Source organism: Muntiacus reevesi, chromosome 1 (assembly GCF_963930625.1).
Source record: "Muntiacus reevesi chromosome 1, mMunRee1.1, whole genome shotgun sequence".
Classification (NCBI taxonomy): domain Eukaryota; kingdom Metazoa; phylum Chordata; class Mammalia; order Artiodactyla; family Cervidae; genus Muntiacus; species Muntiacus reevesi.
The window spans coordinates 206745723-206758258 of record NC_089249.1 but is presented as its reverse complement, the minus strand read 5'-3'; the positions used below and the strand labels follow the sequence as shown (position 1 = coordinate 206758258).

Here is a 12536-nt window from a genome sequence, read left to right as displayed (position 1 = left end):
GAAACTAAAGGAGAGGCCATAATTCTGCACTGTTTGGTTTTCTAAAAGGGAAAATTGCTTTGGAGAGGAAAGGTTGCCACAGTCAGTGTGCTAGTAGCTAGATACAAACAAGAGCCCTCCAAATTCCCTCACAATCTAATGACTTGTGGTAAGCAACCTGCCAACCACCTGAATCATTTAGCACACCTCAATAAAAACTGTATTACTTTAACATCAGATGTGATTAAAACTTTATGCTCACATTTAATGAAGGCTATCTGCATTTTTTCTGTTGATGCTTTTCTTTTTTTTTTTTGCCCACTCAAAATATCTGTAATATAATACAGTGACAAAAATTACCCACACCCATACATTTAAGGCATAACCATAGCTTTAAGCAAAGCACAAGTCCTTGAGTTACTTCACTGTTCTGTTCAGTTTCCAGATCACGACTCTGTAAAACCAAACCAGGAAAAAGTGGGGTCAAAGTGCTTCAGCGGCAAAGGACACTATCTCCTGTCCTTTTTACCAGCTTTCCTCTTTCCTGAGAGCAAGTGCTTCGGTTTCATGTCAAACACATGTCTGTCTGCCTCCCCTTTCTTCCCCAAGCGATTCATCTTCTTCTGAGCATTCTTCATCATCATCTTGGCCTTCTTCACTATCTTGACATCCCGGAGACCAGAGACATCACGTGGAGGCCGAGAACAGCTGTGACTGCGGGTCACAGAGGCAGGCAGGACAGAGGCTTCCCGCTTCCTCTTCCTGGTGATGCTCCGAGACCTTCTGGCCTGGATTGCGTAATGGGCATTGTCCTTGTCATCCATGCCAACACCAAGACTGCGCATCTCATCCTCCAAGACCTTCCGCTGAACCTTTTTGGCCGTCCGAGGCATCCTGGGCCCCTGTGTGTCCTTCTCTCTGGACTGTAGAATCTTCAGCTTCTTTTTTTCCCTAATCTGTTTTGCCAGCTGTCGAATCTCCGCCATTTCTTCATCTTCACTTTCAGATTCACTGTCATACTCTCCAGCAGCTGTTCTTAGTTCTTCTTCTTTTTCTAACTCTTCCAATTTCTGCATGATGTCAGGGTCGATATAGTCGGCTATGTTATGGCCTTCCCAGATCTCAGGGATCTTGTCATGTTTCTCAGATGAATTCATTATATCCCAGTACTTTTGAAGATCCAGAATATAATCATCTCCCATCTCCAGTTCCAGGTCCCGTTCCGCCTCCCCTTCGGCTCCCCGAGCTCCATCCTCTTCCTGCGTGCCAACACACCTTCAGGGATGAATGGGGGCCTCTCCTTGTCATCTCTCCTGCTAGGAACAGCCAAGTGCAGTCTGTTCAGCATCTCATTCACTTTATTTCCCTTCATTTTGGTTTCAACACGATGAGCCAAAAGCCTGTCACAAACCTCTGTCTTCACTCTGATAACCCCCTCCTCCGTCAATGTGCTGGTCTCCACCACAGGAAAGCCTTCCGCCTGCAGGTCTAGAAATATTTTCTGATCGTCCCCAGAAAGCTCAGAGATCCTCTTCACATCACATTTGTTTGCTACGATGATAAGAGGCTTGTTGACAAAGAGTGACCTGAGGTTCCGGAAGAGATCCAGCTGCTCCGCGAGCCCGTGGCCGCACTGCTCTGACAGGTCCATCACACACAGCACTGCGGCTCGCAGGTGGGCCAGCGCCGTGATGGCCTGCATCTCGATGGTGTTGCGGTCCTCCAGAGGGTGGTCCAGGATCCCAGGGGTGTTCACCACCTGCCAGCGCAGGTACTTGTAGTCCATGTGCCCCACAAAGAGAGACTTGGTGGTGAAGGCGTAGGGCTGGACGTCCACATCCGCTCTCGTCACCTTATTGATGAAGCTGGACTTGCCAACGTTGGGGTACCCGCACAAAAGCAAGGTCCTCGTGTTCGGGTCAATGGTGGGCAGACGGGACAGATGCTGACGCACTTGTTCCAAATATTCCAAACTCTGCTTCTGTCTTTTGATAATAGTACACATCCGCCCGAGAGCAGCGCGTTTCAGTTGCTTGCAACGGTACAGAGAATCACCATATTTCGTGAGCCGCACATAATCTTTAGCTACGTTGTCCACTAAATTTTTGGCAATGTTTATTTGTCCTAGAGTCAACTTGTAATGATCCTTGTCATAGAGAATGTTCATCAAATCTGCATAAAATGGATGAATATCATCCAATTTGGGGAAATCTGTCCGAATTTGTGAGAGTCTGTCATGGTAATTCTGCTGAGTAAATTTGACTTTCCTCATATAAAAATGTCTAATGCGATGGATTTGGTAATGTTTGTGGATGACTGTCGGAGTCTTTCGTTGAGTCTTCGATAATGTCAGGTCAATAAAGTCCTTGGCGGACGGCACCACCGTGATCTTCTTGAAATTGTAGTGCGCCATGCCGGCGATTCGCCACGAGGGGCCAGCCGCCCTGATGCTTTTCTTTTGAGCATTAGTTTTGCATGTTTAAAAAAAAAAACAAGCTAATTTAAAACAGTCAGGAAAATACTAGATTCTAGAAATAGTATCAAATAGTTTATAAATAATGATATTTTCCAAATTTGTGGGGCGAAGAAAAATCTTCTACTAACCTCTATCTACCTGCAATATACCAAGTGAAGGAAAATGTTACCATCAGAGGATTATCAGTCTGCAGTACTGGTATGCTGTTCATAGGGTTCTCAAGGCAAGAATACTCTGGGAGATAGTGAAGGACAGGGAAGCTGGTATGCTACAGTCCACTGGGTCACAGAAAGTCGGACATGACTTAGTGACTGAACAACGAGGTGCTAGTGTACCAGTGCTAGATGATAGAGGACTGAGGTACCTGATTTTCACATGACCTTTTCTCCCTCCAAAAGAAGTGCTATATTAATACAAATTTTCATGAATAAAGTCTATATAGCAAGACAGATGCATAACTGAATGACCTTCTTATTGTTCCCTTTCAAAAGCAGTAATTCCTATTACTAGGGGAAAAAAAATACATTCCTTTAGAATAGGACCATTGGTACTGTGAACAGAGAAATGAGAATTCATTCATGTTTGACAAATATCCCATCAATGCTTAAATCAATAACAGCCATATTGGAAGGTGTCAGCAATACTTGGTGTAATCTCCCAAACTTTAGTACCCTTTTTTTTTTTTTTTTACCACAAGAACATAAGTAGGCTAATCATGGGTCTCACCTAGGGTCAGTCAGACCTAACAGTTGGGCAATATTTGTTGAAGTCTAATAGGCAATAGAATGAGAGCAATGTAAGTCAATAATTCACATGGGAAATTATCTCAGCCTCACTGAGGTTTGCATTTGGTTCCTTCCCAACTGTAGGGCGATGGAACACCTGGGGAGATGATCTGGCAATATATTTTGACATTCTACAGCTGAGTACTAAGGGAATGTGCTTCAAACTGTGTTTAAAAGAGGGAAAAAATTTCCATTCTATTCACTGTAAAGAACTGGAAAGCATTTCATCTCAGAGTCTGTGTCTTGTGTATGTGTATGTGATAATGCTAGTATCTATACTTAGACTTCCCAGGTGGTGCAGTGGTAAAGAATCTGCCTGCCAGTGCAAGAGACTCCGGTCCAATCCCTGGGTCAGGAAGATCTTCTGGAGTAGGAAATGTCAACCTGCTCTAATATCTCTGCCTGGGAAATTCCAAGGACATGGAGAAGCCTGGTGGGCTACAGTCCATGGGATTGCAAAGAGTCAGACACGACTGAACAACTGAGCCTACACATACTTGATATGAATGACATAAATTAATATAGGCATAAATGAATACTAATGCCTATACTGGATAGAGAAAATGAATGATTTGACTTGCTTTATTGATTGGTTTACAAATTATGTTTACTGTCATATAGAAATTGTGACTACCATGAACATGGCTAGTTGATTTGATACATTAATCTGATAGCCTCAGAGCTTAATTTCTCTTAATTCAAAGTGAATATGCCTGGATTCTCCACCACTGTGGTAGTCCTGAAATACTGCCACTTCAGCAAAACTATTAATATTTACTTCCCTAAAACATAATTATTGCAATAACTCCTCACCAGGAAATTTAATTAATATTTGCAGGTAGAGAACATAACTTTAAGTACAACTTAAACCCTTCAACATGGCATAAAAGTCTAAAAAATCACTGCTTCAAGAAGATATGTAATTCAGAAGTACCTGTTCAAGATGTTGCTATAAATAAATATTCCATGTCTGTCTTATCATCAAATGGAGTTAGGACAGAAGCATGACACTGGTGAGGTATGGTATAAAACTGACTCTAGCCTATGAAAGGCAACTTTTATTAAAAGTTGGAGAGAGCCTCTGAAAATCTTTACTTATAAGCAATCTGAAACCTTTGCCTTTCCCATTGAATATTTCTGTCATCTATGCACCATACAATGTATACAGTAATCAAAAACGGAAGCATGGGAGCTTTACTCAGTAAGCATAGAAAATGCAATCCAACTTCTTCTGGCTGATGTTTTATTGATAAAAATCAGAAAGTAAACCTTCCATGAACTTGTAATTAGTTTACCATGCAAAGTGTTGACAAAAGCTTTAGTTCAACACCCTGGATTTTCCCCATGCTTGGCTGAATGAGAACAGTTCTTAGTGGCAATCATGCTGGGTCATGAAACTAATTGTGCTTTGTGAGGGTGAAAATTCTCAATTTCCGAGCAGGGGCCACTGCCACATGACGGATGAATGTTAGAAATGTGGTGTGCTGCGCTCTTTCATCTCTGTCACTGGATATTTATTCTGACTAGACCTCTAAATTATTCATTTTCTTTAAGCAATCAATATTAATAATCTGATTTGCTCCCTGGCATTTTTAGTTACACTTCTGTTTAACTGACTGTAAATAAAGGTCACTCAGAGGCTTCCTGCTGCTGTTCGGAAGGTCCTTGCCTAATTAATTCCCAACACTTTTTTTTCCCTATGACTGTGATTAGCGGTTGCAATCAAGTTTGGCAATTAGCTGCCTCCTTGCGCTGTGACTCGCTCAGTGCAGGCCCCCAGGATGAGGCTCCTTTAGGTCATTCAGTCATCATTCTAAAAAGAGGCCTGAGGAGGGAGGATTTATTTTTCACTTCAAGGTTTACAAATTTGCAGATAATTATAGAGGAGACTATTAAGCCCATCTGCCAGTTGCTTCAGTAATCTCCTTGTTTAGGGTCCTCAAATCCTGAGCTTCTAGGGAAGAAGTATAGCTTGCTAGTATTCTGCAATCAAAAGGGTTGGGGTTGCAATCTAGGCTTCACCATGAATAGGTTCTTTGACCTATGGCCAATTATTCACTATTTCTTTTAATGAAGAGTGGTACTTCCTCAGAGTTTACAGTGAAGATTTAATGACAGTAAGTTCATAAATGGATTCTACAGATGTTTAAGAAGTGGAAAAGTTCTAGGTGTAGGCTGTTTTGAATTAAAACAGATGAGGTGGACAAAGATGAATTTGTAAGTAAACCCTTAAGGTGTGACTATCGCTGTGAGGGGAAAGAAGAGGGTGTTATGAGCAGAGGTTGCACTTTAGATTGGGTGGTCCAGGAGAGCCTTACTGACAAAGGAGATTTAGCTTTATGTGTTCCAGGAGCAGCAAAGGAGTCTCTATGTCTGTTGTATACTTGATAGGCAGAGGACACAGTAGGAAATGAAGTTGAGGGAGTACTTTCTGCCAGTTTACTCATTTGGAGAACAGGACAGCAGAATAAACGACTGGGTTCAAATCCCGGTGTCACCACTTATGAAACGCATGACACTGAACAAAACCATTTAACCTCTGCATACCTCTTTTTCTGCCTCATTGGAATGTTGAGGACATTAAGTAAGATAATTATACAAAAAGCATTCAATCAAGACTTGAAACAGTAAGCACCTGCTGATATTAAGTATTATCCCTAGATGTGGATAAAGAATCTGGATTTTATTAATTATGGTTAGAGGGGTCAGGAGCATTTAAAAACACTTTTAAAAGTCAGAGAGATTATAGTGTGAATGATAGTATCAGAAGGGAAAAAGGTAAAAACATGGATTATGACTGAAAGGCTGTTTTAGAAATTCAAACTCTTGATCTAAGTCAACAAAAGTGGATATGAAAATCGCTATAAAAAGATAAAGCAGACAGTGTCCAATATATAGTAAAAGTTCAATAAATGTTAATTATCAAGACTCTGATTATTTACTCGTCTACTAATCACCTTTTTATGAACTTGTATCAGTGATGATGGATACTTGCTTAACACAGAAGTATAATTATTCACCTAAAGTACGTTTTCAGTGATCCTCACAGTGCCAAGTATAGAAGAGAAAATGGGTTACATGATCATTCACCTTCTAAAAATATGAAGATGTTGGAAGGCAGCCGAAGAAGAATATTCATGTGTTACTCCAGCAGACCCAAACAGGCAGTGCTGGAAGTACGTACAAAGCAGGGATGTGTCAGGACCTGACTTGTTAAATGTGGGATCTGAAGCAGTGAAGGACGGTCATTTAGGTCAGTAGTCAGGCAAGAGTAAGCAAGCCCCAGGAATTAGGAGGACAGCAAGATGAGGAACAATGGGGTCAAAGCAGTGAAGAGGTAAGATTCACTCATTCATTCAACAATTGCTTATTGAATGCTTACTATATGTCTGTTACTCTTACACGAGCTGGGGCTTCAGACATGAGAGACAAAAATCTGTAGCACCAGAGAGCTTACATTTTAGAATGGGAAAGCAGGCAAATAAGTGATAAGACAGTAAACTATCATGTTAGAAAATAGTAAGGTAAATACAGAAAAATAAAGCAGGAATGGACTACTGTTTGATGACTTTTACATTGCCTGGTGAGATAGAAAGTATTAGAAGGTCCCAAACAGAGGAGTGACATAATTCATCTTTTAAAAAGATTCCTTTAGTTCAGAATAGACCACATGAGGCAAAGGAGGTTAGTTAAGAGGCTACTGCAAAACTTGAAGTGAAAATGATGGTGGCTAGAACATGAATGGTGCAGAGCAGGGGTTAAAAAGAGTTGGAATCTGGATGTGGCTTGCAAGCAGTGCTAGTTGAATTTACTTCCGAATTGAAGGTGGGATGTGAGGGAAAGAGACAAGAACCTAGTGGTGGAGCCCAGCTTACACCAGCTGAGGAGAGCTGATTGTGCCATGGCTTCTTACCTTGGCCCACAGTGAAGGCACATCAATGGCTTCTAGGCATGGTGAGAATATTCACACAGTGGAAATCAGCAAACTCAACAAGTAATTTTATTTTTTTCCTGGATAGTTGACTGTGGAGCATTTACCAGCACCTCATCAGATAATTCAAAAATTACACTAAGACTTTTGGCCTTCAGCGGAAAGGAGGAATTGCTGCCAATCGAGATGGAACTGAACTGAAGGAGTATAGGTTTGAATTTGGGGTGGCAGCAGCATATATGTGTGGGACTTAAAGTCGGGGGATTGGATGAAATTAAGAGCTGGTTTCTGGAGTACTTAACCTTTAAGAAAGAGCAGATGAGGAGGGACCAGCAAAGGAGAATGAGGAGTATTAATATGTGTCTAGGAGTGATACATGGTTTCAAAGATGTGCCATATCACCAAAATGAATCTGATTTTTTATAAGAAAATCATATGCTGTCATCCTCTTTCAGACCCCCATGCTGGGCCTGAGCAGGAAAGTGTTTTTGAGGGGACTTGAGTGGCCTTTGAGGGTCTTGGTCTGTAGAGTGCCTGGGAGGCAATAATATCCCAAAGGAGATATACGCATCTACAGATTGGTCCCAACAGTAACTGAAGCAGCTGTAAGGAGGGAAGAATTCCTGGAAAGAATTTATTTGTTTAGAAGGATTGGCATATTATCAGAAGCATTTTGAAGACAAAGCAAATTCCTTCTGGTGAAGTGTCCTCTCCAATGTGTTTAAATGGGAAACTATACTTTTCTGAGACAATCATAACATTGAGGACTGAAGGAGGAGCCAATTTTTACTGCTGGCACTGGAGATCCCTCTTTTCCTGACAGTTGGGAGTCAAAGCAAGGTAGGTCTCTTTTTGCCTTTCTGTTCTGTTCTGCTTGTTCATTTAATCTCACAGGGGATCTGACAGCTTCCTCCAGCTCCTAAAGCAATTCTTTAGTACTCACTGAAAAGCACAGTAAGAGAGAAGAAAGATGCCAACGGCGGCTTACCCGCAGAAACCTGCTATGAGCTACGTGGGCAACATTCACCTGTTTTCCAAGTGTCTACTGCATAGAATGAGGACTAGAAGTAACAATCCCAACACTCTGTCTTTATGACAGCTCAGCTAATGAATGCAAATGTTCAGCATAACCCATTTACTGGACAGTGGATGATTCATATCATGGGGCTGTGTTATAGAAAATGTCAAGTGCTTTTAACTTATGGACTGCATATACAGTTCATGTGACTCTCTTCTTTTCTTCTTGACATACAGAACAGGTAATAGGTATCTCCTCTGTGGATGGAAAAGACATTTTGACAATCTACATTGATTCTGCCTTCAGATAAGCACATTTTTTTGTGCTCACTAGATAATCAAAAGATTCTTTTCACCCAACTGGACATTTTCTCCAGTGACAATCCAAGGCAGAAGACCTGTTAGAGAAGCTATTTCCACAGAGGATTCTGTAACTTACAGAACTTGTTACCACCTGTTCATGAACACCACCCACAGAATTGATCTCCAGAAACCCCCGGCCTTCGGTCCTAATGTCTCAGGCACCGACTGCTCAAGCCTGACCATTTCTGCCTTCTCTGGAGGGCAGGTGTCTACAAGGACTCAGTTCTCCCCACCTACTCACTTGATCTTCCTGATGACACCCAAAGCTGTCTTGATGACCGCAGAAAAAGAAGAGACTAATTTAGATTCTGGATTCTAGGACTAGCAGTTCTTTTTCCAACAGAATATTTTTTGAGGAAGAAAATGCTCTACATTTGCAGTAACTAATGTGATAGCTACCAAGCATATGTGGCTATTGGGCAACTGAAGTGTGGGTAGTCTGAGAGCATTTGAATTTTTAACTTTATTTTATTATAGTTAATTTAAATGCTTAATAACCACATTCTCAGGGGTTATCCTACTAGGCACCCAGATAGATGCAAAGTCTTCTAGGCCTCTGTTCTAAGGCTTGAAAAACTTATTTCAGTCCTTAATGGAAACTCTCAAGACTGAGGTTTCCCATAAGAATTCACCTAGACAGAATCTGCCTTAGAAGATTAATCTGTAGTCTTAGCAGCTAGGCTCAAAGGACTTTGTGTTCATTCCATCTCCAAGATACCAGACCATTCATGCATCTGAGCTTCTGTCCTAACATTAGGTGTTTAGGACTTGAGAGTATATGATTCCAAGAATCCCTATCCTTATCTTATTTGATGTTACCTCCTGGATAAATGGGCTTCCCTGATAGCTCAGCTGGTAAAGAATCAGCCTGCAGTGCAGGAGACCCTGGTTCAATTCCTGGATCAGGAAGATCCCCTGGAGAAGGGATAGGCTACCCACGCCAGTATTCTTGGGCTTCCCTGGTGGCTCAGATGGTAAAGAATTGCAACTGCAATACAGGAGACCTGGGTTCAATCCCTGAGTTTGGAGGATCCCTTGGAGGAGGGCATGACAACCCACTCCAATATTCTTGCTGGAAAATCCCCATGGACAGAGAAGCCTGGCAGTCTACAGTCCACAGGGTCACAAAGAGTCAGACATGACTGATCAACTACACACACACACCTGGATAAATAATGCACTCTGGAGCTGTGCATCACTGGTGTTACACAAAATATTTGATGAATTTTTCTGTATTGGAGAAAAAGAACCCTCCTGCTTTTGGGGGCTTCTGTAGTCATAAGTTGGAGGGGAAACTGTGAAAGGGAGAGTGAAGGTGGGGGATTCTACCTGAACTGTGCCGCCAGGGCATTTTTGGACACGTCACTTCCTAGTCACCTTGGTGTATGTGCATCCTGACTGCCTCGTCCCATGTGTCTCTCAAGATAAAAAAGAGCTAGGAGCCAGATATGACTTGCTGTGTGACTGAATGCCAGTCACTCAGATCTCTTAAGTCAGCACCTCTCCCTCAGTGAGAGAGACTTGGTTCATGGGCTCATGGAAAAGGAACATCCCCTGAGGTTTAGAGTCTTGGATTTTCCATTTATGAGGTAACTCAATGTACCTGGAGTTAAGTTGAGAGAACCAAATAAAATGATGGATGTACAGTATTATTAAGTATGTTATAAAAAGCAAAACACCATCTTTCAGATCTATAGGCTATGTGTACTCTCTTTAGGAGCTGAAGTTTGCTTTTTTAGGTCAGCAATATGAGATCTAGGGCAGGACGAATAAAGTAGGATGGTGCCAGGCTGAACTATACTGCTCCTGCTCTCTCCACCCCTTTTGGCTTAGAGTCGAGTCAGTGGTGGTTTATCATGTGGCTTTAGTGTCTGCCTTCACTTCAGCTTTCATGTGGAACCCTTTACCCCTTTTGGAGAAGGAAATGGCAACCCACTCCAGTATTCGTGCCTGGAAAATTCCATGGACAGAGGAGACTGGCAGGTTACAGTTCATGGGGTCACAACGTGTTGGCCATGACTCAGTGACTGAGCACATCACCCCTTTGCCTCTGTCTCTCAACCTCTTCAAATTAGTCTTTATAGCTGTTCCAATTGGGCTTCAACTGCTTTCATTCAGATGCCATGGAGCTATTCAAGATGAGGACTCATGGGTGACTTTTGCTACTTAGGCTTCAATGGGCTTGAATCTTTGGCACAGGGTTTAAGTCTTCCCTTGGGGCATAATTGTAGGTGTCCCTGGAGAAGATATCCAAGGCTCTGCCAAGTCAATGAAAATGACAATGTGGTACCCTATTCTGATGGTTAAACTGTTTGCATCAAGGACAAAATCTGCACCTCACAATCAAGTAGTGCAGTGTTAGTTGCTCAGTCATGTCCGACTCTTTGCGACCCCATGCATTATAGCCGATGAGGCCCCTCTGTCCACAGAATTCTCCAGGCAAGAATACTGGGGTGGGTTGTCATTTCCTTCTCCAGAGCATCACAATCAATCTGGGTTTCAAAGAGATGGAGGAACCAGAGATCAAATTGCCAACACTTGTTGGATCATGGAGAAAGCAAGGGAGTTCAACAAAATCATCTAATTTGCTTCACTGACTATGCTAAGGCCTATAACTGTGTGGATCAAACAAACTGAGGAAAATTCTTAAGGAGATTGGAATACCAGATAACCTTTACCTATGTCCTGAGAAACTTGTATGTGGGTCAAGAAGCAACAGTTAGAACTGAACATGGATCAACTGACTGGTTCCAAATTGGGAAAGCAGTATGACAAGGCTGTGTATTGTCACCCTGTTTATTTAACTTTTATGCAGAGTACATCACGAGAAACACAAGCTGGAATCAAGATTGCTAGGAGAAATATCAACAACCTCAGATGTGTAGATATACTACTCTAATGGCAAAAAGTGAAGAGGACCTAAAGAGCTTCTTGAAAGTGAAAGAGAAGAGTGAAAAATCTGACTTGAAACTCAACATTCAAAAAACTAAGATCATGGCATCTAGTCCCATCATTTCATGGCAAATAGAAGAGGAAAAAATGTGATCAATGACAGATTTTATTTTCCTGGACTCCAAAATCACTGCCAACAGTGACTAGAATCAAGAAATTAAAAGGTGCTTTCTCCTTGGGGGGGGGGGGAGGGAAGCTATAACAAACCTAGACATTGTATTAAAAAGCAGAGACATCACTTTGCTGGCAAAAGTCCGTCTAGTCAAAGCTATGGTTTTTCCAGTAGTCATGTATAGATATGAGTTAGAACATAAAGAAGGCTGAGCGCTGAAGAATTGATGCTTTTAAATTGTGGTGTTGAAGAAGATTCTTGAGTCTTGGACTCTTGAACTGCAAGGAGATCAAACCAGTCAATCCTAAAGGAAATTAACCCTGAATATTCATTGGAAGGACCGATGCTGAAGTTGAAGCTCCAATACTTTGGCCACCTGATGCAAAAGGCAAAAGGAGAAGGGGGCAGCAGAGGATGAGATGGTTAGACAGCATCACTATCACAATCACTATCAAACTGATAGACATGAATTTGAGCAAATTCGGGGAGACAGTGGAGAACAGAGGAGCCTGGCCTGCTATGGTCCATGGGGTTGCAAAGAGTTTGATATGACTCAGCAACTGAACAAAAACAACACCAATATTCCCATCCCCAAGGTACCCACCTATTGGTGATAAGTCATCATTCCAAACCCCTTCCTCCTCCAACACATATATACCAAACCAATGCCTACTCTCTTCTATATCCACAGGCCACTGACTACAATTGTAAGTGCAAAAAAAAAAAAAATCACTGTTTTCAAGAGAAAGTTTCTGTCCATGATCTCCTTCAGAGCTGGACTGTCATAGAATGAGAGATCTGACCTCAGCCAGGAATCAGTGATCATGACCCAAGGCTTGAATCCAGTTCCCATTTGGTGGCTGGAGAATGACATACATACTACTTGAAGATATATTCCAAGACTGTAAAGAGTATGCCCTT

The 12536-nt window shown here is 41.9% G+C and overlaps 1 pseudogene; it reads right to left on the bottom strand.

The window, feature by feature from the left end:
* Positions 1–422: 422 nt before the first annotated feature.
* On the bottom strand, positions 423–2408 carry LOC136167124 (GTP-binding protein 4 pseudogene; annotated as a pseudogene).
* Between the last annotated feature and the right edge of the window lie 10128 nt (positions 2409–12536).